At 40.8% G+C, this 27596-nt stretch overlaps 1 long non-coding RNA gene across 1 annotated transcript in view; it reads left to right on the forward strand.

Annotated features, from left to right (window-relative positions):
* Positions 1–229: 229 nt before the first annotated feature.
* Positions 230–27596, forward strand: part of LOC118692210 (uncharacterized) — a 111047-nt gene continuing 83680 nt past the window's right edge. Inside the window, exons 1-3 of the long non-coding RNA XR_004981124.1 lie at positions 230–316; positions 7620–7714; positions 9258–9367. This is a non-coding gene — a long non-coding RNA (uncharacterized LOC118692210). The remainder of the gene's footprint in view (positions 317–7619; positions 7715–9257; positions 9368–27596) is intronic.

Consider the following 27596-nt stretch of genomic DNA (forward strand, 5'->3'; position numbering starts at 1 on the left):
GTGTGGGCCCCTTCTTTGGGCTACCGGGCTTCACATGGGAATCTTTGCAATGTGGTCGATAAAGTATCAGGGAAACATCACCTGCTCAGGCCCTTTATCATCGCGAGGCTCCAGCCGTGCCGGTCCGGGGGGATCTGGCACCGCCCGTGTCCGCCCGTGTCCCCACCGCCCCCGCACCGTGTCCGCCCCCGGTCCGCCCCCGGTCCGCCCCGCCCGGCCGCACACCCGCACCCCCGGCCGGCCCCGGCTCTGCCGCTGCCCCGGCAGGGCCCGCTCGGAAGGATGCGCGGCTCGGCAGGACGCGCTGCGCGTCCAGGTGGGTGCGCCCGGCGGGACCTGGGCTGGGGCGGTGCGGGGCCGTCCGTGGGGACGGGCCGGAGCTCGGGGGGAGGAGGGAGGGCGGTGCTGAGGTCCGCGGTGCTGCGGGATGCGCAGGGCCGGCCAGGCAGAGGGGCCGGAGGGGCCCGGGAGCCGCCCTGCCCGAGCAGCTGCGGCGGGGCTGGGGCCAGCGGAGCCGAGCCGGCGGCCCCGGCTGTGCTGCGGGAGCGGGGCTCGCGCGGGGCCGGGATGTGCGCGGGGCCGGGACCGACGGCGCTCCCGTGCTCCCTCCTCCCCGCTCCCAGCGCCCCGCTCCCACCGCCTCGCTCCCTCCGCCCCGCTCCCATCTCCCCGCTCCCATCGCCCCGCTCCCAGCGCCCCGCTCCCAGCGCCCCGCTCCCAGCGCCCCGCTCCCAGCGCCCCGATCCCACCGCCCCGATCCCACCTCCCCGCTCCCACCTTCCCGCTCCCATCGCCCCGCTCCCAGCGCCCCGCTCCCATCGCCGCGATCCCACCTTCCCGCTCCCATCGCCCCGCTCCCAGCGCCCCGCTCCCATCGCCCCGATCCCATCTCCCCGATCCCAGCGCCCCGCTCCCACCGCCCCGCTCCCACGGGCCCGCTCCCATCGCCCCGCTCCCACCGCCCCGTTCCCACCGCCCCGCTCCCATCTCCCGCTCCCACCGCCCCGTTCCCATCGCCCCGCTCCCACCGCCCCGCTCCCACCGCCCCGCTCCCACCTCCCCGCTCCCATCTCCCCGCTCCCATCGCCCCGCTCCCAGCGCCCCGATCCCATTTCCCCGCTCCCAGCGCCCCGCTCCCATCTCCCCGCTCCCATCGCCCCGATCCCGGCTGGGACCACGGCGGCTGCCGGGGGGAAGCAGCCGCACTTGCTCCTCCGAGCCGCTGCTCCCTGAAGGCAGTGCTGGGCTCCTGCGCCTCTTCTTCCCCGAAAACCAGACGCTGCAGAACGTATCAGAGATGAGCATCAGCCACTGAAACGGCCTCGAACGATGGGGAAAGGAAGCAGGGGTGGGAAAGGGCTTCGGGAGACACCCGCTGAGGTGTCAGGCATGTGGCATCCCTTGTGGCTTTGCTCCACTGCTGGCAGCAAGGCTCTGGCAGCGTGAGAGAGGTCATTTTTGGCATTTATTTGAATACTTGAGCACAAGGCATGGCACGTAAAAGGACCACTAAATTTAAATTTTTTTCCCTCAGCTGTGACAATTCAGGAGTTATGCCTGTCAAGTTGCTCTTGGGCAGAGCTGGTTGAACTTTATTAATAGAGTGTTTTCAGTCAGCAAGTGTTGTTTAAAATCAAAACGTTTGTGGGAATTTTTCTGTGTCAGCAAAGTTTCGGTTAGGAACCTCCCTGGTTTCCTGCCAGTGTGCTTGGCTCCATGGCTGCCTGCCTGGGGGCTGCTGCAGAGCTGGGCCTCCAGCCTTTCTGGCTCTTGGAACTTTGACAGGCTGCTAGGAGAGATGTCTGGGACTTCAGGGAGCTAGAGAGGTGGGACTAGAATACCCACAGAATTTTGTTCAGCTTATTCTTGAGTGTTATGAGAATATGACAAGTGTGTGGTGGAGGGAAATATTATCTAATGTTTTCCATTAGGATGTAAATCTGTTTCTTGGAAAAAGTTCCTGTTCTTTGTGATCAAAAATGCCACTTCTTGTTCAAGTCTATTTCTACTCCCAAATCAATTAAAGCAGCCAGCATCTGTTTGCTTGACCATCTCTGTTGACACAATTGTTTTCTTAGGAATCACCTTTCAGGTGTTGATAAGGGTTTGAACAAAGGAGGTGTCTGAAGGTAGTTAGAGCAGAATTTCTACCACTGCAAAGTCCATTACATGGTGGGAAGATGAAGGTTGAATTGAGAAAATTCATAGAGACTTGGTTGTAAAAACTTGAATACAGCTGGCTGTGAGAGCTGCTGTTCCAGAGTGAAATAATCAATGCCCACTGTATGGGGCCAGAATGAATTATTACTGTTTTACCTGCTGGTGTTCTGTGAATTCAAAAACTGCTGTCATGTGTCCCAGAATAATGACTATGTATGTAATGTACTTTGTGTTGCTAAATATTTACCTCTATTTAATGATTTAATGTTAATTATTGTGCTAACCATATGAATTCTTTTAAAAAAAATCATGGCTTAAGTTTCCATTAGAACTGTTAAGCTCATATTCTTTATAGAAAACTTGTGTTGCTAATCTTAAAATGCTTCATTACAGAAAGTTACATTCTGAACTATGTCGCTTCTTGGCCCAAACTGATTCTTTTTGTCATCAAGCTCTTATTCATGTCATTTCTAAAATTACAAAATTAGGATGGCTTGATGTGCTGAAAAATCAGCTCATCTTCAAAGACATTATTGCTGACATTAAAAAAAAAAAGGTTTGGTGGTAAGAAACCTTGTTCATTTCTTCCATTTTTTAAGTTTTTTTTGTTTGGACCTCTTCATTTATAGTTATTGGCATGTTATGTTCCTTGGTTTCATACTGGGGTAGGAAAAGTGTGAAGTGCATTGCTTGAAACAGATTGTCCCATGGGGAAGGACCAGGGTGGTTTTGCTGCTTGTGTGAGGTTGTGGGGTTTGACACCTCACAGAGTTCATAGTGCTGTCATGGCTTTTTCTTGGTTTTCTTTTTCAGAGCAGTCCTTATAGTGTGGCTGTAAAATAGAAGCCATTGTTGTCAAGTCTTTGTGCTTAATGCCTCTATTTTTCTTCAGCTCCAGTAGAAACACATTTCTGATACATGTCTGTGTGAAGATTAAGCTTTTCTCCACTTCTGATAAGAAAAACAATGGGAAAATTCAAGCTATTTGGCAATTTACTTGCAGCATGATCCATTATGTGCATATGTGTTAGCGATCCTGGTAACTAAGCAAGGAAGTGCAAAGTTAACAGGTTTTTTTCCTTGCCAGTGAGGTTCTCCTTTGCTTTTCAGTCTTACTTTGTTTGTAATACTGTTCAAGTTAATGTACTTTTTGAATTACTTTGGGAATGTCCAATAAAAGCTAAGTTGCAATAATCTGTTTATTAAAAATGAACTCAAGTACACTTCTCCATGATTTTGCAGTTGTTTTTATGAATGTACTGTAATTGGAGTTTGCATTTATTATTAGAATGTTTGCAGTGTGACTCTTCAGTGTGCAGCTCATTAAAAACAGTGATTTAAATACAAATTTCGTAAGATATATCTTTAGTTAAATTAAGAATTTCTGCAGAAAAGAAAATTAAACCATAGATCTAGTGAATTAAATTTTATATAAAAACTGAATAAATAATCCCTAAACAATACTAATATATGTAATAATTAGCATATGGTAGTTTCAAATACATATACATTAACATTTGGATTGAGGTTCATCCAGTGTGAATTTGAGTGTGATTTAATATTGGGAAAGGGATTAGCAGCCAGGTCTGCAGTTCTTTTCCCAGCTCCCTTCATAATTCAGCACACAGTGTTTCACACCTAGTGAAGGGAAGAGTGCATTTTCTTTTTTTGCATGTTTGTGTGATCTAAGAAATATTCCAATGTTCATAGAATGTGAAATGTAAGAGGCAGATAGGGCAGCAATGTAACTTTTGCCTGAGAGCTCCCCAAATTATCTCTCCTTACATGCTTTGGTGCAAGTGACAGTACAAAATAGAGGACAGGGAAAGTCAGCCCCCTTGGTAAATAGCCAGATTTTTCATTAGCTGAACTCTGGGTGATCTTCAGAGTTGTAAAAAGGAGTGTGATTGCAGCAAATAGCAGGAAAATATTGACATGTATGACTTGGTATTTTGGACACCAGGGAGCTGAGGCTGCAAACTGCAGCTGTGAAAGTACACAGAGATCTTCCCCAGATTAAATGGCAAGGCCTAATTGATTTTGAGGCAGCTGGTTTTAGTTGTTTCAACAAGGAGCAGATTTAATTGTTCTATAAAAGCTTTGGCATAGCTGAATGAAGACAGTTAAATGTTGTTAATTAATTGCACAAAGAATTGTATCTGATTTTAAAACATTCCAAGGATCTTAAGCCCTGATGATGAAATTGTATGCTCACATGGAATATTGAACACTCCCTGCATTGCTTTTTAGACAGAAGTTCTCAATGATGGAATGTATCATTCAGTTCAAACCAATGCTTTTTAAACTACTGTGGAAGGAAGAGAATGAATTTTTTGATAGGTAGCGTGTATTTTTGAGCGTGCCCTCTGATCTTTTTCATCTGTGCACAGCTTAATTTTTTCTAATGGTTTGAATTTCATGCAGCTTGCCTTTCAAGTACTAGAATACTAAACCTCTGAGATCTCTGAGAAAAGTGTAGGAGTGAATTTCTAGACTCCAATTCCTTGGAGTCTGTTTTCAGATGGATTTTTGTTATCAGACAATTCTTAAAATTTATGATGAGAGGCTTTTTTCAGAGATAATTAGGAAATGTGAAGGTCTAGTTCCATTAATGTTGATAAAATTTGGCATGAAAGCCTTCTAAACATCTTAGGAAGTCTCAGCCTAACAATTCCTCTTCATTCTAGAAATGTTGGGAAATATTAAATACAATCTGCTTCTAGTAATTCTGGAAAATGGTAACTACAAAGCCTGATGTTTGAGCAATCCTGTCTTTTTCCCCCATAGGGCATTTCCCCCTGGTCCCCATAGGTGGACCAGGAATTGTTCTCTCAGAACTGACTCAGGAAATGGGTCTGGTGAGCATCCTTTTTCCTTCTGCAAGGGATGCTGGTAAAGCCATTCATGAGAAATATTTCTTAGCCATGAAAGGATTAAAACACCTTTCTTCTCTGACAAAAATACATATAGACACAGGAAACTCTTAGTGCAGGGACTTGTCCAGTACTGCATGGATCAGTTCTCTCATCACAGGCACCAGAACCTGTAAAGCAAAATGAACAACCAGTTGTATTTCTGCTCATGAGTTTCTTTTGCCTACATCTTAACTTGAAGAAGTTCTCAGGCCTGTCCATCCAGAAAGAGGAACAACCTTGAAGGAAAAGATGAGGCAAGCCAGGAACCTGTTGAGGCCTGCATTTAGTGCTGGGCCATACTTTTCATTTCTGGTGTCAAATAATTAATCTGCCAAATATCCGTCTAGTTTTAGCAACGAAGAAACATTGTTTGTTCACTCCTTACTTTTCTTGGGATGATTATTCAAGACCTTCAGCAAAGCCTTGTAAAAGAGCTGTCCCATTTTGTGACACCTCTCTGAAGAACACACTGGTGTTTGTGTGCTCTTTTGAAGGAGGTGAGGCTTTTCATTATTGAACCTAAATTGCTCACATAACTGCCCCTATTTTTTTCTGACTTGATGAATTCTGTGCTTAAATGGATTACATGGCACCCAGTTAAGCTCCAGTGGCCAAAAAAGGCTCAAAGACAAAAATTCCAGTCTTCTTTCTTCCACGTCTCTCTTGCTGTCTCTCCATCTCTCTGCCATCTCTTTATGTCTTGCCATAAAGTTTGGAACTGTGTAAATTCTGAGATTGTCTTCTTTTTTTATGTTTTTCTTAATTTAATTGTATCTCAGTTTTGCTGGGCCCTACCATCTCAGAATTATTTTATTGAACTAAGAGAAACCAAGAAGAAAGACAAATTCTTGTGGTAAGGCAGCACTGTCAAATCAGGCCAAAGTGTTTTTCTCCTTGAGCAGTTCCCTCATCCTCTCTGTAACATTTTGGGGTAATTAAGTCTGTAATCTCTCCAGAGCCTAGGCAGGAGGGGGTGAAGGGCTTTCATTTGTGTGTTCCACAAGTGTAAATTTTATTACTTGTGAGTTCTGCTTGCTGTTTTCTGCAGTACTTCCTTTAATTATTGTGGGTGAAGAAGTGCAGAGAAGCTGCTGGTCAACAAATGGAAATTTAGCCTTATTTTTAGACTAGAGATTGGAATAAAAAAGAAGGCTCTAGATTTAAAATTGTGCATACTAGAGTCTTCCTTCTGCAGTGAGCTGGGGATTATTGTGAATGACCAATTTCTTGTAGCAAAAACTTTCTTAATCCTTGTGCATGTTTGATCATGTTCTTTTCCATCCACTAGCTAACACATGAAAAACAACATGCAACTTAGAAGTGTAGAAAAAGCTTTACATTTTCTCCTTTGTTTCTTGCCTTTCTAATCTACCCTGGGGCTCTGTGGTGTTAGCAATCTTCCACTATTTTTTTATTAAAAGTGAAAGGTTTTAATATACAGGTTTACAGATGAAGTAGCTACTGACTTCTAATCCAGTGGCTGTACCAGACCTGACAAAAAGTGAGAATTAATTTTAAGAATTGCTAGGGAATTCAGATTGCAAGGAATAGATAGCAGAAGAATTAGTGAGCTAAATAAAGGAAATATTCCTTTTAAAGATTAATTAAATTTTCTTGGCTGACAAAGACTGAAATTGATTCTTTGAACTGAATCTCGTTAATATGGAAATATTTACCAGGGCAGGATTTAGGGCAGAAAAATTGTTGGTTCAGATATTTTAGGATAGACAGAAGTGGGAGGGACTGACCCTGCATTATATGGTACATATGTAAATTTGTTTCTATGTACAAGAGCTTCAGTGCCCAGGGAACCCAAACTGCTCTTCTGCACTTGCAGTTTGAGAACCCTGAATTTTCTCAGACTTCTGTTTCTTTCAGTCTGGAAGGGATGCTCCAAGAAAAAAAAAAAAAAGAACAATAAAGCTCTTTTACAAATTCACCACAGTATAACACACACATCTGAGGAAATTTCAAATTACAAGGTAATTAGAAAAACATTATGTTGATGTTTATGTTTAATTATGGCCGATTAGCATAATTAGCATCTAAACAAGGAGAAATCTTGTCGTGGATGTTGAAGCCAGGCACGCGACAGGAGCCCACCGCGCACATGCGGCCGTGGTTTGGTGTTGGGGGCTCAGAGCGGCTTTGAATTTCCCACACAGATGCACGTGATTGGTTGGGGTCTTAGCTCCGCCCAGCTCACTGGCCAATGGAATGTTTGCATTCATGGTTCAAAGGGATTGGCGGGGATCCCCTGTTTGACTTCGAATCCAGCCTATCGTTGTCTTAGCCAGGCACACGGTCACTCTGTTCCCTAACGAGCTGGGCTGGGCCACTCGCTGTCCGTTGAGGCCAATCTGTCTGTGCGGCTCACAGACCAGCTGCTGCTCTCACTAAAGCTTAGAAGAACCTTAAAGCTGGGTAAACAAAAATAGCTGAAGGGTTCCTAAAGAGATTGGCTGTGGCAATATGCTTTTATTTCAGAATTCTTCCTGAAAATGTTTGTGTCATTAAGAGTTTTCCAGATGATTTCTTTGACAGATGCTCAGTTACCCCAGTATTAAAATGAAGAAGTAGAGCTGGCAATTCTGTGGTTCTTGATCAGCGTGAGAGTCCAGCTTCAGCACAGCTCAAAGGTAAGTACTTGTAAACCACAACATTTGAACTCAAACAGTCTGTGCAGAAATGAACCTGCCAATATATCTCACCCATAAAAGCTCTTGAGCTCAACCGAGGGAAAATGACTGGATGGAGAGAGAGGGAACCACTTATTGAGATGTTCATCCAATCAGGCTTCCTACCATGTATGCTTTGGAGTTTTGGCATGCAGGGGGTTAATATTTTAGCAGAAATGTTCATTAAACAATTTCAGGTTACTTTGCATTTCAATTTTTTATTTCAAACATTTAGCTGGGTTCTGCTATATTGTGTTATATTTCACAGCTGGGTACACAAGATTTATTCTTTTAATAGTTCTGTTCTTTTGACGGTTATTCATTTATGTGGTTTCCACTGTATTTCCCACATTACTTGGCTTTTCTGCATTTTAAATACAGAAAAGGAAAAGTAAGATGCATTTTTGAAGAAGCAGCAGTTAATTCACCTTAACTGTAGGGGACAGTCATAATGTAGATGTTATAAAGAGAATGTCAGTAAGATGAGATGAATTGATCTTGAGAAAGAATTCTGTTGGAGCCTCAAGCAAATCTTTAGCAAGAATTGTCACAGTGACTGAGGTTTGGCTTCACTTGTGTAGCATGCCTTCCTTGCTTTCTGGACGACAGTACTAATCTCCAGAATATTTTTACCTCTTCAGGTTTGAAATGTACTTCAACTTTCTCACTTACTATTAAAAGGAAAGTTATGCACTATACTGGATTATTTTTCCATTAAAGCAATGTGTTCCTTTCAGTTGTCAAAGCTGACATGTTCTTTTAAAATCTAGTGGACTTCTCTAATGCTAAGGAACAGGAAGTACCCCGTAAAAGTGTACTGGTACTCCAGGTATTTTCATGAGCAAAATTCCTACTAATGAGACTTCAAAGGCAGTGTGGTTCTACAGTAGTTGTCATTCTGATCTCTAATTTCTCTTTATTATAATAATATTCTTTTTATTTTTATTCATTTATTCCTAAATTATTTTATTATACCATTATAATTACTCTTTTCACTTTATCTGATGTTGAGGATTTCTGTTTCCCTCTTATCCTGCCTGATGGGGGTGTAACTGCTTGGAGAGGCCCCATCACTGTAAAATGTGCTCTGAGGTGTTGGGTAGGAGATTGTATCCCAAGCTTTTTATATCCATCCTTAGTGACAGCTGGAGGAAGCATTTGTGTGTGTATGGAGCAGCAGGCAGAAATGGGCAGTGCATTATTTATATTTAAGCACCTGGAGCTTTGTTTTCAGTAGGAAAAATGTCCAGGCTGACCCTTTGCCAGCTCAGCAGTGTGCTGTGGGTGACCACAAGCCTGGCTCTGCCACTGCACTGTATTGGGAGGGTGAAATAGTTAATTACTGAGGAAATGCTGGATAATGTTTCCAGCTGATTTATTGGAGAGCACTTGGAACAGAAAGAAATAACCTGTACTATAAGGATGTGGTGAAACACTGTAGGGTGAATTTAAGAAAACGGTTTTGTGTTGATTCTTTGTCTCTGTTTTTCCTCCACCCCATCAGTGGACATGAGTCAAACTGGTGATAAACCTATTTCATACACTGCTTTTGCCCCTGGCATGTGCTTCTATGGAACCAGGCTGGGATAAGAGGAGTTCTTCAAGGCTCTCCTGGTATGTAACTATTCAAAGGATGTTCCCGAATTCCAGCCCCACTCTTGACCCCTAGAGTTCATTGCAAATGCACTTTCAAAGTGATTTTTTTTCAATAGTTTGATTACATTATTTACCAGTGTCATTTAGTTTGCAGTCAAATTTTTGTTGTGTTCTAGCAGGCCTAGAACATGTACAGGAGCCCCTCATCTGCATGGGTAGATTCCCATGGTCTGGAGCGCAGTATTTGCCAGCTCATCTAACAAACACTGTGTGTGAAGGCATCTGAGCTCCCTGTTTTGGTACTTCTGTAAACATTTTCAATCAGGCAGGCTGAGCTGTGTGTGCAGTCTGCAGCTCAGAGGCAGCAGAAGGCAGCACTGGGTGCTGCTGTAGCAGCTCAGAGAGCAGCAGATGGCACACTGCCCCCACGCTGTAAATCCTCACATACGGGTCCTGCTGGCAGCTCTCCGCAAACTGGCAAGAAATTTGGAAGCAGAAAAGTCAGACATACATCAAATGACTAAGTTAATACAGATTTATATAAATGTTCAGGATTGCTTGGATTGTTCTATTTACAGAATGGATAATGGAAATTTTGCATGCTTCAGTCATGTTGTAATGATTTTTTTTGCTCATATGCTTTCATACTGACAAACAGAAAATTGTTAGACAATGGTGAAGAGTCTGATGTAAATGTAGAACAAGTCTTCTATATAAATATATAAATTTTGTTCAATAATTAACTCATAATCTTAAGCATGTGCATATAATAAAAGCAAACTCATTATAGGAAAAGAGAAGTGGCTAGGTAAATGAATGCATTCTTATTAACCAGCCCACTGGGGCTTACTGTCTGAGGAAGGAGAGCAAAACCTCAGAGATTTCTTCCATGATGCTGTAATACACTTTTAGTGCCATAACCATTCCAGTACAAAAATGATGCATCAAGATTGACTGGCTTTGGAACAGGCAGACTTTTGAATGAACATATACATAATAAATTTCTGTTGAATACTGGACTGGACTCTCTGGTAACTGTGCAGGACTGGTCTATCAATTGTCTATCAGTAGATATTTTGTTTTAATGCTGGCATGACTTAGTTTTCATAGTGTCACTGTTTTGTGGTGTATTTCTAGCAGGGTAGGAGGAAGAAAGTTGTCTGGAAAAGCAGTGCTGCTAAGCAGATATTTGCCCTCAGGGGGGAAAAAGCAAAAGGAGGGGTTTGTAGCCTTCCCTGGAGCAGTTCAATGTGCAGCTATTCCCGGTTCTCCTGGGACAGGCTGGATCAGCAGCCTGTAGGATGGGCAGGGGTTGGCTGTGACTGCCTCTAAATGGCCATAAAATATTGCCAGGGGTCAATAAAACTGGTAAGTCTTGCCGATTAATGTATCAAAGGAAATGCAACTGAGCGAAGGTAGTAGTTACTGAAATTTCTTCAGTTCACTTAGAATCATGAACTTGAAACAAGTTTAAGGCACCTTCATACTCGGGAGTTCTGACTCTTGTAACAGTTCCGTTTCCACATACACATTGTCACAGTGATTGTAAAAAAGAGATTGCTTTGGTTGAAGATTTTTCTCATGAGATTGCATTAGGAGTTATTCTGGAAGTGAAAAATAGTTTTAGTTCTTGGACATTATAGGCATAGAGGCAGGAAGTTCTTTTTATTGTTAGTTCAATTGCATTGTACTTTTCTGGGGAATGCTTGTAGTCGTTTAACATTTTGTGATTGAAACCAGAATCATTTAGTGGCCAGTGCAGGAGGAAGGCGCACATAGGAGGTGGCTGTGAGCCCGGAGCAGGCGGGGCGGGCTCGGTTCCGGTGCCCGGAGCAGGCGGGGCGGGCTCGGTGCCGGTGCCCGGAGCAGGCGGGGCGGGCTCGGTGCCGGTGCCCGGAGCAGGCGGGGCGGGCTCGGTGCCGGTGCCCGGTGCAGGCGGGGCGGGCTCGGTGCCGGTGCCCGGAGCAGGCGGGGCGGGCTCGGTTCCGGTGCCCGGTGCCCGGAGCAGGCGGGAGCAGGCGGGGCGGGCTCGGTGCCGGTGCCCGGAGCAGGCGGGAGCAGGCGGGGCGGGCTCGGTGCCGCCGCTGTTCCGGTGCCCGTCGCGGGGCCGAGCCCAGCGCGCGGCGCTGTTGGACCGGAGTTCAGCGGGACGAGCGCGGCCGCCGGGAGATGTCACCGTCCTCTCATCCGGTAGCTGCGTGTGCCAGGGCGGTGCTTGTTTTGCCTGTTAATTTTTTTATTAAAGTGCACTTAGGCAAGCTCTTTACTGCGAGCGATTACCGGTTCCCTGCTCGGATCCTTCGCAGCTAGCGGCAGCCCTGAATGAGCTCAGGGAAGTCCTGGGGTGGTTAATCCGTGCCGGGTACTGCAGCTTGAGGGAGCCCTCTGGAAGTGAAGATCCCTGGCAATGGGGTGTTCCAGCAAGCCGTGGGGTTTTTTTGCCCCATCTTTAAATAGCAGTGATGGGGACCCAAGGTGGGAGAGCAGAGTGAAAATCCTGGCTGCAGGGTTTCTGGGGAGCAGCCTCATGTACCCGTGGAGAGATAAAGTCACCACCTGGCCCTGGAGGGGTGTCGGTTCCACAGTCTGGGAACCTGGGCTTTTAGACTTGGCAGATCTGCACTATCATAAAAAGTATCTCAAGGGTTTAGAATTTAGACTACAGTGCGTTTAGGGGGGAGGGATAAAATAGCTTTCTTGCTGGATTGTGTTTGCAGCACCTGAAAGCCAGACATGTATAGCCAGGTGTCACCTAAGCACTGAACACAGGCTTGTCCTCTCACCTGGAAGGGGCATTCTCTTGTTATTTTGAGATTTCTTCAGTATGTTTATATCTCTTTGATTACATTGCCTGCAGACACAAAGCATGACTTAGCAAAAAAGAGAAATACACTTATTGTGCAGCACGCGACCACTTTTCCCCTGTGCAGTACGAGAGCAGAGATCTGCAGCAGTCCCATTGCCTTCAGTGGGATCCTTGCGAGTGGAGGAGTTGAGCTGTGAATGGCTGAGCAAAAGCTCTGGGCCCTGGCATCTCCATGATTAATGATATCTTAACCCTTATGAATGATTATCCTTTCCTGGCTGTAAAATACATACACTGTTTTATTTCATTACCACGAGGTGAAGATCCAACACTGACAGGTGCTGGGAATTAGCAGGCAGTTTTGAAATTGTTCTGTGCACTAGAAATTAGATCTCATTTTAATTCAGCTTTTCCAAACTAGTAAATGAGGTTAATGCCATACATATTCAGCTGATATGGATGAAGAAATTGATATAAAGTAGATCAACATAGCTACAGGGCTACTTTAATTTATACGTAAAGAGGCAGTGATAAATGAAAGTAATGTAGTAGTGGTCACTAAACTCCTCAGCCATCAGGGATTCAATAGTGTTAGCTGCTCATTAAAGACATGGTTGGGGTTACCTCAAATAGAAATTTGATAAGAAATAGCCAACTAACCCTTAATTATCAAAACATAGAAAATACTAATTATGCCTTAATTAGCTTTTCTTTTAATGTACTGAAATTGTTACTTTTTGTGTAGCACAAATGGATAGTTATATCAACAATAAATAGGTTGTTTTAATAACTTTCTTTTACCTCTGGGAAAACCACACTCCAATTTTAATATGCAATAATGCTTCTCTCTAGCCTGTAGGAGATGAAAATTATTAAGTAGCTCTATTTTTTGAAGATCTTACAGCAGCTTTGGGAAGAATTATTTCACTATGCATCAATTATTTTTAATTGAACTGAATATATTTCAGATTGCATGAAATGCCTCTCATTTAAGTTTAACATTTAGAGTTTGTTAAGGAAATATTACAGTGAGAATTGGATGCAACTTATTTCTGTGGAATATTCTAGGAAGAATAAAAAACAGTTGTTTCAGAAGAAAAATATTGTCACTGGTATTTTTCCCTTCACTGGGCCAAATCTCATTTTTGCTCTGTTTCATAGCTCCCACACTGCTCTCATCCAATCTCTCTGCAGTTTACATAGGAAAAGAAAGTCGGGATTGGCTTTGGTGGGTCTGGGATCCTCTGGTGCTGATGGAAAGCTCCAGCAGCTGTTGCACAATTCCTCTCCCCGTGAGGCACCCAGAGCTTTGCCCCGTGGGTGTGAGCAGGAGGGAGCAGCCCAGCACAGCTCCCTGTGGTTTATCAGACACAGCAGGTTTGTGCTTTTCCAGCTACAGGATGGCAGGGAAGCACTGAGTAGTGCCCACCATGTAAAATCCAAATTCACTTAACAGCCCATACTGAATTAAATAGAATGTAAGTGTTAGTACAGAAGTCAAAATAAGTAGTTCTTAGTAACAAAACCGTGGCAAACTTTAAATCACAATATCTGCCCTTTAACTGCTTTTGGAAATTTCTTTATTGAATTTCTCCATTACCTGGAAATTCTGTACAAACAGCAAATAAACCATCAGGACATAGAGACAAAAACTCAAAACTTTGTGGAATCATAAACACCGAGTTCCTCATTAGGTTGAGTTGTACAGTGTTCTTCTCTTTACATGTCCTCAATTCCATCATTTTTATCTGGTTGTTTTATATGTGAATTGATGCTTTTCTTCACGCACTGTAGAGCACATTCCTTTCTGCCTTTGCTTGGGAAATTTTTATTCTCCTTTCTCTTTTCTCCGATTTTACATAGTCCTGCCTTCCTCCTTCTATTACAATGACGTTTAAAACATTTAAGTCTTTAAAACCTCCTTTTCTTTTTTTTCCCCTGAATTGCACTGTATTTGCTGTTCTGTCACTTACACCTTTGTCTCTCTCACTCGTTACCTTTGGACTCCTTGCTCATGAAACCAAACCTGCATGAATCATTATAGAGATATTCTTTACTCACATGTTTGCAATTAAAGCACTGGTTTAAGTGCCACACTATTTTATTTTAGAATTTTATAACATGAATAAGGCAATACTGACAATAAATAATAAGCACAGTTCAGTTCTTCACTTGACTGTTGCTGAGCTTTATTTTGTAGCTCCTAATAAAGGCACATTATCATGTTCAGGGATTGCAATTATCACTGAAATGTGTATGTCCATTAACTGCAACATTAGGCTGAGGGTATAATTACTGTCTAGAGCCAATATCTGTGTGAAGTTACATCTATGATGCTATTAAGCTATAAGCAATATTTGTAAAACTAATATTTAAACATTTCAGAATTGATTCCATCACTTGCCAATTTAAAATCTAATCCTACTTCCACTCCAAATTATTGATGGTTTAAGTGTTTGGCAAATAAATAATTGAGTTATTTGGATGTGAGTATAATTTGTGATGTGAGAGAGAATACTGTTTTTCTAATAGCAAGTGCCCAGAACGAACTGAGCTGGTGGCAGGAGGAGAGAGAAGCTATGGTGACAACAAAATGCTGATAAAGTAGTGGTACAGTGTGTCACAAAATGCTGCAAACAGGATGAATTTTTCTCAGAGTTACATTTCAGACAATTTAGTACAGCAATTTAACAACATAAAAACCTGCTGCATGCTTAAAGGACAAGAAGGAAAAGACTTTCCTAATAATATCACAAGTGTGTTTTGAAGAGGAATGAGGTTGAGTTTGTGCATTTATTTGCTTCAGGAAAAATTCTAGTGTTTCTGCTGACAGAACATGAAACTGCCTGTGAAATTAGGTGGATAGTTCATTTGCAAAACTAGTCTAAGTCGCCTGCCAGTAATTCCACACATGGAGATGTTTGCATCTGTAATGAAGCAACCTTTTGATACATTTTGTTTTTGTATGCAAAATATGCATAGTAGTAATTGACTTTTAAGTGCTTGTGTAAATTAATATTCTGTTGTATTTCCTTGGCATGTGAGTGATAGCCACTCCTTTGGTTAATTTGGTTACCTGTCTCAGTAATGGATAGTTAGGGAATGCTGTTTGGCAGTAAATGTTAAGAGAATCAGTCTTTCAGCATTTTACATCTTATTCTGAATGCAAGTGTGTTTCAGATTTTTCTAGGAGAGAGGATCTTTTGCATTGCTAAATGATTTTTTTTTCTGGTACAGATATACCTAATAGGTCCCTAATAGAATTCCTCTTTCTGCTTTATAACAGTTGTTTTGGATTCAGCTTTCATGTGTGTCTGTTTTGTGGCTTTCCAGCCTCTGCTTTGTTTTTGATGGCCAGACTTGGTTGTTCTGACACTGTTTGCTGCCCACATCACTAAATATGACTTTGTATTTATTAGATTGTTGGTAATTTTTATGTTGATTATGCTCTTTGTTTCAAAATTCACATATTTCACCTCAAGCAGATTCTCTTCTCTGAGTAACCTCTAACTGCTGGACCTTTTCACTTGGGCTGCATTTCCCAAAACCAACTTAGCAAGAAGGAATAAGTAGCAAACAGGGCATCTTGGGGAAAAAAACAACCCCAGCAACCCAGGCTAACTTGACTTACTCATCTAAAATATATTGGTTTCATTGCTGTACATTGGCCTTGTATCTTCATTATTTAAGTAGCTTAATAAATTAATTTAACAGACCTTTCAGTAAGTAAATTAACCATCAGAGTTCAGAGCAGAGTGAATAATTTTTTAATATTAGACTACAGCAATTTTTATGATTCAAGTTAATTATTAAATTGCTTATTGCATATTTGTGTAATTCAAAGAGAAAAATTATGCAAAGGACAATCCAGTAAGATCCCAGGAGGTTAGAAAATTCTTGTTGATACTGGGTGAGTTATTCACCATTCTGTTTGGGTCCTGGGTTTGTGGTGTGCACTGTCCAGCACTGCTGAAAGAGGGGTTGTATGATTTTACCTGATCAGTTGTTAACCTCTCCTTCAAAATTACTCATGAATTTAATTTAGTTACCAGCAATTAGTGTAGTACAAAAACAGTCCTCTGGATGATCTTCTAGATTTTCCTTTAGAACAATGTTGTCAGTTTAGATTTATAAAGGGGAATATGTATTTGTCTGGCAGCATTCCTAAACAGGAATTGTTCCACAGCACTAACTTTGGTTCATTTAATTTTTTTTTCCCTGAGAAAATAATTGCTACTCAAGTAGCAATCTTCCCAGGTAGCTTCATGCACTGATGATTTCTATTCTTACATGAGAAACAGAGGTGAAATTGAGTAGATAAAGTGCAGACTTCCACCTTTTGTGACCTCAAGGTCAGTTGGTTTTGACCTTACAAAAAACTGAGTGTTAAACACAGCATGGGAACTGTCCATCACTTGGGGCTTTTTGTTATAGTTCTAAGTACTAGGTTAATCCAGAATTGCAAAGGACATGCTGTTCTTCCTTTTAGCTTTTACTCTCATATCACTACTCCTGCTCTTTTTAATTAAATAAGATTGGACAGTTTGTATTCCTATTATGGTCTATTAATTGCTTTTTTCATGCTTTTTAGAGTTATTTACAAGTAACTGTGCTGGCCTGATCAAGTGTTCATGGAGCTGCATGTGCAGAAACCTTTGTGTCTTTTGTTAAGGTGTTGTCACCTGACCAGCAATGCATCACGGTGGAGCTGAGCTCCTAAGGAGTCTTTTCTTCAGAGCAGCAGTCATGTCCAATATATAGAATGAGAAAACTTTTAAGGTTTGAGATAGAAATAAGGCTTCAGCTATTTCCTCTGTTTCCTTTGATCTGGAAACCTTCCAGATGCATGAAGTCATCAGATTTCTCAATCAAATTATTTTTTTTTATTTGTGCTACCCTTGGCTTCACATGACTTATGTACACACTGTCTGGGAGTGCCAGATGGAGAAAACATCCACATCATTGTAAAATGCTTCCTTGTGAAGAGAAAAGACTCCTCTAAGGCAGGTGAGATGTCACACCTACTTCCTTCCTTTTCCACCTGTGTGACAATAACTGTACCAGGAGAGGTCTGTACAGAAATCTCTGCAGAAACTGCATTTGCTCAGTCAAGGGCAGAGCTTCCAGCAAGCACTTCTGTTTCTATTTGGGTGGCAGTTCATGGCTCATCCAAACATTTGCACTCTGGTAACTTTTTTTTTCTTTTCTACTAAATATTTGAACCATTTGTACTTTTCATCCCATTTTATAGTACCATTAGGAAAAGCTGTAAAGTGTTTTCAAATGCGAAGTTTAACTGGGAAAATACTTTTAAAAAATACAAAGGCTACTTTTGCTTATGTGATTGACTCTGGTGTTGAAAAGCCAGAGTGCACACAGGTATGGTGTTAGAGGGTACCAGATGGTGTTTCTTCTCCAGGAAAAGGAAAATGAACCCATTGCCTCTCTATTGTTTCCCTTTTTTTTTGTGTTGCACGAGAAATTAGCATCTTTCTGCGGGATCATGTGGCAAACCAACCTACCTTGGGTCATTCTTCTCCTCAGGGAATATTTGGCTTGTCATCTGCAGTTCTAGGAGCGCTCATAAAGACCCAGGTGAGAGGTCAGTGCTGTTAGGAGCTTTCCATCCAGGTAAGGTGAGCCATGAAAGATGAGCAGCTTCCCTTTAGGAATCTACAGTAGGGCTGGTACAGAAATTTTGAGGAAGCCTGATTCTTCAGTAGCTTTCAAGCTATTGACATTAGTTTATTTTTGCAAGACCAAACTGCACAGGCTAGAAGATCTTCAAGGTGTTAGAGACTGGTTCTAACTGCACAGGCTTTGCAGCTGCCTTCAGTTTATACAGCCTCCTGCAGAAGTTTTTTCAGAGTGTCAGGGCACCATGGCTGAATTTAGTGCAGTACCAAGACTGCTTTGTAAAGCTGCCAGTACCCTTGGAAGCTCAGGTGATCTCCTGAACTACTGGGATTTTAAGGAAAATCATACTTTGCAAGGTAAATCTAATGATTAGTAGTGATCTTTTAAAAAATAATTTTAATTGTACATGCTGTGAATTCTTGTATTTGTTTCCTTTGGAAATAAATCCATCAGTCCCACCTGTTGGGAAGCACGGGCTGTGAGAGGCAGAGGGTCGGCAGAGGGAGCACAAGGAAACGAGCAGGACTGCGCTGTGTGCCATGGACAGGGCTGGGAGTGCTTCTGCTGAGCATGCACTGAATCATCAAATACCTCTTTGTTTGGTATAGTATAAAGATTTCATCACAGGAACACTTCCAGGCTGCCACCATGAATCTTTAGATGGTGAATGATAGGAAGTTAATTCTAGAGGTGCATAAACCTGTCGAGTGAGACTGATCTGTGATGTGGGGAGGTGTTTCTGTCGCCAATCCTGGATTACTTTTTGCAGTTCAACTTTGTTTTAGTTTGCCTTTTGCTTTCCTGCTGTGCCAATAAGCGAATACTTGTGCAGATACATCCCTCCTGCTCACCCCTGGAGGGCCAGGAGGAGGGGAAGCAGGTGGGTGGAGGCTGCTTGCACTGCAGTTTCCACACACATGTTGGAGGCATTAAGCTTCCTGTTTACCTTGACACTCCTTTGGCCCAAAACAAGGGAGAAGATATTTTTTAGAAATACATGTTTTATTTTAAGCATGCTTGACCTTAATAGTTATGACAAATTTTTAAAATATGTGCATTTGACACAGAATTAATAATTAATGTATGTTTCATTAAGAGAAAGAACAAACTGTCTATAGGGCCATTAAATTCTTACTTGGCTAGGATCATCAAAATTTAGATGACCTAAAATGGTACCTTGTTGGGGTCATAATATGCCGCTTGAAAAAAAATACCCTGTGATTTAGTTTTGATTCTGACAATACTCAAAAGGATTTGTTATGTCTTAGAGACCTCTCTGCAAACTACTAATGGGATGAACACAATATATCACTTTTATAATAGTGAGCTATTAAAGGCAAACATAAAGCAGTCTGAAGCCCATAAGTGCTGCCAACAGCTCCTGCTTTAATGAATTCCCTTTTAGATGTCCATTAAATGCTCATGGCAAATGTACTCATAATGGAAATGGCAAATCTAAATGGGTAGATATGAATAATCCATGGAGTTTAAATTCTGTTTATGATCATCTTCACATTTAGTTTTCAAGACAACGCAGTTTAGTTTTCATTACAGTTTGGAATAAAGAGGACAGGGAGTAATTGATTGCTTCAAGCAGATTAAAATCAATGGGTTGCTTTTCAAAGAACCCGTTGAATGCAGTAATTTCAACTTTAAACATTGATTTAGGGAACTCAACACAAAATGTTTTGTGCTGTGTGAACTTTTATGTGGAAAGACTAATACTAATTTTATTTCTATATATCTGTATATAGAAATATATAGAGGTTGTTATCAGTATGTGCATGAGTAAACAGTGATCTATAGTAAGTTATTTTGGTATTATTGCACTCATATAATGAATCAATGAGATTCCCGTCATCATTGGGATACTGTTTGTAAACCATTAGCACACAGAAATTATAGCCCATCATACATCATTACTGTGATTGAGGCTTTATTACCATATTCTCAAATTGCTTGCTTGCTATAAAACTAAATAGACACCAGACAACTATAGGTAGACGATAGACTGTGCATTATTGGGCTGGAGTAATGAAGGATTATTGTAGCATAATGGGGCACAACTTATGAGGAAAATAAACTTGGCAGCAAAGGAAAGCTTGAGTGTTTTTAATGTTTGTTGTTACTGCTTTAAAGGTCAAATATATTTGTTATGATCGAGTTAGTGTTTCCTTATTTCATGAATCATGCACTTTTTGTGTTCCACATAGGCCTTGTTTTATATTTAAGCATTCAAAACACAGGGACTGCACTGCACCTTTCAGCTCCAGAGGTGGATCTACAGCTCTGGGGGAGTGGAGTGGTTGTCAAGGAGCTGGGATGGGGGAGAGCACAGCCAGACCTCTGCACACATTGGTTTTGTGCAGGACAGAGGCAGGGAAGGAGAACTGCATCAACAGACATCAGCTGTTAAATGTAATATAAGTTCTCCAAACACACAGAGGCAAAGTATCCATTAGGAATTTTGGGAGCTACAGTGAAAGGATTTATGATACCTTAGTTATAAAAGATGAGAGGACACACTGAATTTCAACTTGGGGAGTTTAGCAATCTCTTGTGAGAGAGCCAGGGACTTTACAGTACAACACCAGTATGCACAGAATATGTTCAAGGTGTTACTTTCTCCAGCTACAGAAAAAAAGGTATTTTAGAAAATTGAACTTAGGTCTTCTGACCATGAGACATGTAAAGAGGGAAGCATCTCTTCATACTCTTGTGAGATTTCAGAGATGGGTTCTGAAAGAGAAAAAGACATAACGGTCTGTTATGGTGACAAAGAGATTTCAATATCCTTCATCCTTTTTACTTGCCTCCTCAAAAGGATTCAAACCTTCACAGCCTTCTGAATTTGTGCTGTATGTGCCATCTTTCATCAATACTTGATTCTTCTCTACTAGAGTTTTTAGAATATTACAGCAAAATGTGGTAAGCTCCGTATTTTGGTAAGGTAGGAACATGTTTCTGCCAGTTATGTTTAGCTGAATTTTTGCATGAGCAAGGGTTGCAAACCTTTGGGTGCTGAGGTGTTGGGAGAGCAGACACCTTAGTGCTTGGCTACCTACAGGCAGAGATTGCTGAAAAAGGTAACAGACAGTGTTAAGACTTCTGTAAGTTGTTTAAAAAATTCTGTAAGTTGATGTACTACTATTTACCTGACAATTTCAGTTTTAATAATAATGATATTCCATATTTTTTTGCATGAAAGCTTCTGGAGTTCTTAATGGGGACTAGAAAAACCATCAGGGTAGAGTACTCAATTACTGAGAGGCAATAAGTAACTTGATGTGCATTCACTTTTGCCAGGGGTTTTGGAAGCACATGCTTATTAATAAAGTACATTTGACCTTTCTTTGGCTTCCATTTGGCATGAATTCACATTTCATTTCAGTTCTGAAAGTAGAGGCAATGTCTGTAGACCACAATGCATCATTATGTGCTAGTCCAAATGATTGTTGGGTTGTATTTTATAGATGTTTGACAATACATATCTATTATAATGTTTTTAACTAAGATCTATACAATAAGAGCATTCTAGGTTGAGAAATAGTCAAAACATATTGCTGATATGCAATCTAGACACAAAATACTGCTCTTATGAGTAGAAGGTGTCAGACCTGGAAAACTCGCTGAGCTTCTGTCTGAGTTTGCAGTGAGCGCCTGTCTCGTGGGCTGAGTCCTGCTGCAGCTGGGAACCTCCTGCACCTCCCCTCATTCCACAGGGAACTTCCTTGGCTCAAGGAAAAACTCTTTGAGTGACAATGATGCTGTTATGTACCGATAGAAGATTGTGTGGTTCCATTATCTCCATGATGGACGTTGGTTTGGAGAGAGCTTCCCCTTTGTCCTTTCATCAGGAATTGGTTTCTTCAGTGCTCAATGAGTCAGTTCTGATTCCTTCAAAGAGTGTCTGTCAGGGAGTCTGCGTGTTCTGGAGTAATCATTGTTAGGCGGTGTTCTCTTCTTGAGTTTAAGCCAGCTGTAATTCTAAACATCTCACCATTTGGGTTTTAATAGACATGATTACCACAGCAAATATGTTCAGCTGTTAAGTTTGAAGAATATATTTCTATTAGCTTTAGGCAGATCTTGCATGTAGTTGCAGAAAGTGTCTCTATGATACCATTTTTACATAATAATGCCATTTTAGATAATAATAATGCCATTTTTACATAATAATTTTGCCATTTTTACATAAATATTTTAGAGTGCTACATGAAGCCACTCACTTTTATTCATGTTAAATCTCTTCATGCATATTTGGTAAGACTTATATAGATGTGTTTTCATTTTATCAGTAGAAATCAGATAGTTTGCTAATTTCTCAGAAATTGTGAGGTGTGTTTGATCACTCTTTTTCAGAATATAAATTATTTTGGTTTAAAATATTTTTAAAAACATTTCATTTGGAAGTATCACTCAGGTTTTGACTATTAGATCTAACATGCATTTGGTTTGCTCATCAAAGTGGAGAACATTTAATATTTATTCATAACAAAAGTATTAGAGAAGCTGTCAATAAATTTTCTGTCATAATTGAATCAAAGGATATCTAAATTGTTGATAATATGATCTGCTTGTTAAGCAAAAGTGTCTGGAGAAAATGATGGATTAATTGACTGATGGCTAAGGTTTCTCTCAAATATAATGGTTTACCCAGTTTGATTTGATTTGTGTAAAATAACTTTCTCTAATAAACAATTTGCTCAGAGGCAATAGAAGAAATGAATGGTTATCAAACCAAACTTAATTAGTCTCTCCTAGATTGATATTACTTGGGGAGTCTTCGTTTTAATTGTGGAGAGCTGGATACAAAGAGTTTAGTTCATTATATTTTTCCTGTATAAACACTATTGTGTAACTACCTATGGAATATAACATGTAAATTCATTTTAATAAGTGCATGTAAAGTGGATTAGCTAATTATGCCAGGCTAAAAATGATTCCTTTAATTATTTTACATATTTAACTAGTACTTCAATTTTATTATTGTTAGTCTGTAAACATAATTTGTATTAGCTCTGCCAAACTAATTAGAATATACAGCTTAAACAGTTTTAACAGTTTTGTAATGCTCATAATGCACTCTTCTCTTAAAAATACATTTCTATTATAGAAATATTCAAATGACAAAAAAAAATTTGCCATAGAAAGATTTTTATATGTGAGGAAGAATATCTTTTTCTCAAAAATACAGTTTCAGAAAAGTTCATATGGTTCGAGACTGGAATATTTGAAGAAAATATATGAAGGAAAAAATCTTTCTTTTCCTCAGAGATGGAGTCAAACTAAACATAAATCATAGAGTAACATAACTTTGTGGTTGGTTGTCCATGGATAACACAAACCACAAGTATAGTTGCATTTCACCCTTTCAAAGGTTAAGCACATACTTAATTGTGTTAGTAGGTGAGACTGCATGTTCAGACTATGAAGAGTTGCTCTTAAAGACTTCCAGTGAATTTAAGGTAAATAATTTTTTATTTTCTTTGAAATAAAGAATTTTCAAAACATCTGTAGAAGATTTACAAGATTTTAATATAAAATGTACATCAGAGGGCTGTTGTTTGAAGCTGAGTAACTGTGGAAAGCAAGACATTAATGAAGAGTAATTTGGTTGTTCTTAATTATATTCATTCATGATTAATCTTGGGTTTATAAACCCAGAAATTAATCTGGATTATTGTTTCTTCTCGCAAATGAAGTTTTCATTTTGACAATTTGTTACTTTAGTTTTCCTTAGTGTAGGAAACTACAGATAACTGAAAATGCAGGCAGGAAATAAGGAACATCTTTTAGTTTTGTCTGTACAGTCACTGAATGTGGGTGTGCTCAGACTTGGGGACATGGAGCCTTCTGAGCATGAACTGGTGCCATGAGCCTGAGCTGGCACATCTGTGAGAGTGACAGGAGCCTGCTGCAGACTGGCACACTGGGAACATCTTTGGGGCAGAAACAGCACTGAGCAGAACTCTGGTACTCTCAGTTAACGTGTTCTCGGGAGTTGTCTCTGAGAGGAGGTGTCTCAGATGCCTTGGTTTCGTTATCTGCCCTTGGGGGAAATAGCAGAGCCCCGGGGCTGCACGGGTGTCCTGCACTCTCACTGGCTTTGGGAGGCTCATGGGTGTCCTGCACTCCTCACTGGCTCTGGGAGGCTCATGGGTGTCCTGCACTCCCACTGGCTTTGGGAGACTCATGGGTGTCCTGCATTCTCACTGGCTTTGGGAGACTCATGGGTGTCCTGAACTCCTCACTGGCTTTGGGAGGCTCATGGGTGTCCTGCACTCTCACTGGCTCTGGGAGGCTCATGGGTGTCCTGCACTCTCACTGGCTCTGGGAGGCTCATGGGTGTCCTGCACTCCCACTGGCTCTGGGAGACTCATGGGTGTCCTGCATTCTCACTGGCTTTGGGAGGCTCATGGGTGTCCTGCATTCCTCCCTGGAATGGCTCTCTGGGACTTTCACCAGCGTTTGGGGAGCAAGACAGCAAGAACATACAGTAATCTTTACAATATAGGAAGTTGATGAAAATAAAATTCAACAGTAAAGTTGAGCAAGTTCCTGGACACTATTTGCATATCAAACTTTATCAGTTAAATCTCATTAAAGTCCCTGAGAGTCTCACAACTACCTTGAGGTCCCTCCTACTGTGACTCAGCAGTGCAGCAGAGAGGCAATGTGGCCACCATACCAAATCCCGCTGTCAGATTCTGCTGAAAACACTGACAGCACGGGGGCAGCTCTGTGCAGACAAGTGCTCCTGCCTGGGGTGCAGGGAGGGCATGGTGAATGTCATTATTAAACACTCATGGATTTACAGGTAAAATCCAGTGATGCTGAGGTAGGGATCATAATCACCCTCCTGGCTAATTGTGGCAAACACATCACAGAGAAGGGTGTAGCAAGATTTTGTGGCAGTTCCAACTAAATGTGTTATTTTGAAGATTCTTAGCAATGATTTATTTTCTTTGGTAAACTATAATGTATTCCTTTACAAGTCGTTATTTCATTAGGCAGTTTTACTCATTCTGAAATAAACAAAAAAGCCAAAACAAACCTTTGTTTACAAATTCTTACCTTATAGGCAGGAAATAAGTATTCTTTGACTTTTTGCAAACCTGTATGATTCAAGGTAGCTAGTGATTTTTAATATAGAAAAAAACAAGTATAGGGCACAGAAAAAATTTTAGTTGGATCAGAAATGCAAGGTTTATCCTAAAGCATTTACATGTTGGTATATGAATTGGAGTATTTAAGAAATATTAAACAGTATACAAATTAACATAGGAAGTGATCTTGAAATATTCGAAATTCTTAAGATAAAGCATAAAAATAATATATGTTGAAATTATATTAAACATTTATAATGTTTAATTTTAAAACACAGCACAACTTTCAGATCAAGTTTTGAAGTTGTAACACTGCAGAGATGTGTGTAATGTGCTTCACTGAGGTTGTGTTATTCTGAACTGGCATGTTTCACTTCACTGACTGACACGTTCCTATGGTGTGATTCGTGCTGAATCTTTGTAATCTCTGTTGGTGTCCAAACACACTGTGCATTGTTAGATAACCACGCACCAAATCTCATGTTGGTGTTGCATTACCATTCCACTACAATGTATAGCAAAAGTAGTGATGATTATTTAATATTTTATTCTGATTGTTTCAGCTACAGAGTTTCAACACACACCTAGGAGGAGCTGTGTGTTGCTCATCGTGCTTCCCAAGGAGTATGTTATGGGAACAGTAGATTTCTCATTCAATATTTCAATGTAAAAAATGCAGAAGGGTTCTCTGCATCCTCCATTTTCTCTGTTACAGCACTGCTGGGTTATGGGCTTGGCTAACAGTTTGTCCTTGATATCCTATCTGCTTGACAAACCAAACAACTTGTTCTTGTATTTTAGTCAAGGTCCTTCCTTGACCCTTTTTAAGACTCCCATCAAAGTCTTGTGGGAGCAAGATAAAACTCAAAAAAATCCCAAAGAAACTACATTTGCGTATAGCAAACAGCTCCTAATTTCTTTGTAGTAATGAAAACTAACCAGATAGCTATTAATTAGAAGAGTAACAACTTTGGTTTTGCTGCATTTTGTGGTTTTTTTTATAATCTGTGGTGGAAACTGACTGCATTTTGTTAATATTTCTAGCTTGATATTAAAGCCTATCACAGAATCACCATCCTCATTCCTGCCATGCCTCCTGGCACCTCTCAGTGCAGTAACTTTGACCTTTCTGTACACATGGCACAGCTCTGACAGAAGATGGCCTTGAACTGGCCATTCAGAACCCAGGCACTATAAAGGGCTCCTTTCCTCACTATAACACCTGTGAATCTCTCATTTGTGTTCATGCATTCTAAATGAGACCAATCTTTTGGAGGTCAATTGGCAAGGTGGGCCAAAACTTTAAAGGTAACCTGCTGGAATAAATTCCTTTGGTTACACCAAACCGGTGTTTATACTTGGCTGTCTTGGTACTTTATTTGAAATCTATCTTTGTGGTTTATTCTATAGTTACTTGCAGGCTTCCAAACTCTACAGGTTTGGTTCTACACTTGATGGTTTCATGCTTTCATGCTCAGGATGTCAGTAACAGTTTAAAAGGCTGAAGAAAGTAGTTAGTTTTAGGAATTGTACTTGTTAAGTTTATGAATGAATTAATATGGTCTGGTTGCCTGGAGCAGCAGCAGTCTGGATAAAAGCCCTGGGAAGCCTCTGTCAGGGCTGTGCTCTGCATTCCTCTGTTCATGTCTGTATATATTCAATGGTTTAAAATGTTACATAGATGATTAGCAATAAGTTTGAGTTTGATTTAGAGGGTCATTATGATGTCTTTTTGTTACCTGTATACTGGCTTTGTATTCAGCAGCAGCTGTAAAAATAATCCTCTCTTCCTGGATGAAGTTCAGAATGGAATAAAAACAATCCTTGTAATACTTCAGTCATATAGTAAATGGCATTTGGGGATAAATAGACGAGGTGACTGCAAGCTTTAATGGAAAAAGGATTTTTAAAAGGATTGTCTCAAACATAGTACAATAACTCTTGAGATAAGGAAGGGGGTTAAAGATGCAAAAGTGAAAGAGTGCACTCTTACCTGTTGCCAAGTATTTTTTCATGTATGCATTACAGCTCTATTTTGTAATGGTCAGTATTGCCCTTATTGTGTTCTATTTACATGTCTGACTTCTTGTTTGGATTTTACTTGGTGATTTGGTATTAATTTTTAATGTGAAAGCACTTAGCATTAGGAGTTTGACATTTTGTCTGACCTTAATCACCAAGAGGATCATGAGAGGTTTATTCAGTGGGAAGAGAATTGTTACAGCTCCGACAGAAATGATGGGAAATAAGTAAACAGCCTTTTAAATCTTCACCAGAAATCAATAGAGCTTAAAGATGATGGACGTTGGTGTTTTTTGCTGCTTAAGGACTTCAACCTTTTACGGGAAAATATCTTCTCAGAGTGTCAGCGTTTTTTTGCCCAGCACCATGAATCACTGCTGCAAATAGAACACTCTGCATAGAGCACTTCATCATTGTTACACAGATGATGTTATAGATCTGTCTCTCTCTGATACTGCAGATGTTTATATTTTTACACATAGAGGTGTGGTGCTACTTCATAATATTGCTTATTAATGGATGGTCAACAAAGTAATGATGTGTTTTTGATAGTATATAAACTGATGAACTCCTGGTTTCATTCCATAATTGAAGCCTGCTATTTAGAATTTTTCCAGTTTTATCTCCTTCCCTGGATCTATAGAAATACCATGCTTTAAGTGAGAGTTCTCAG

Source organism: Molothrus ater, chromosome 15 (assembly GCF_012460135.2).
Source record: "Molothrus ater isolate BHLD 08-10-18 breed brown headed cowbird chromosome 15, BPBGC_Mater_1.1, whole genome shotgun sequence".
Lineage (NCBI taxonomy): Eukaryota > Metazoa > Chordata > Aves > Passeriformes > Icteridae > Molothrus > Molothrus ater.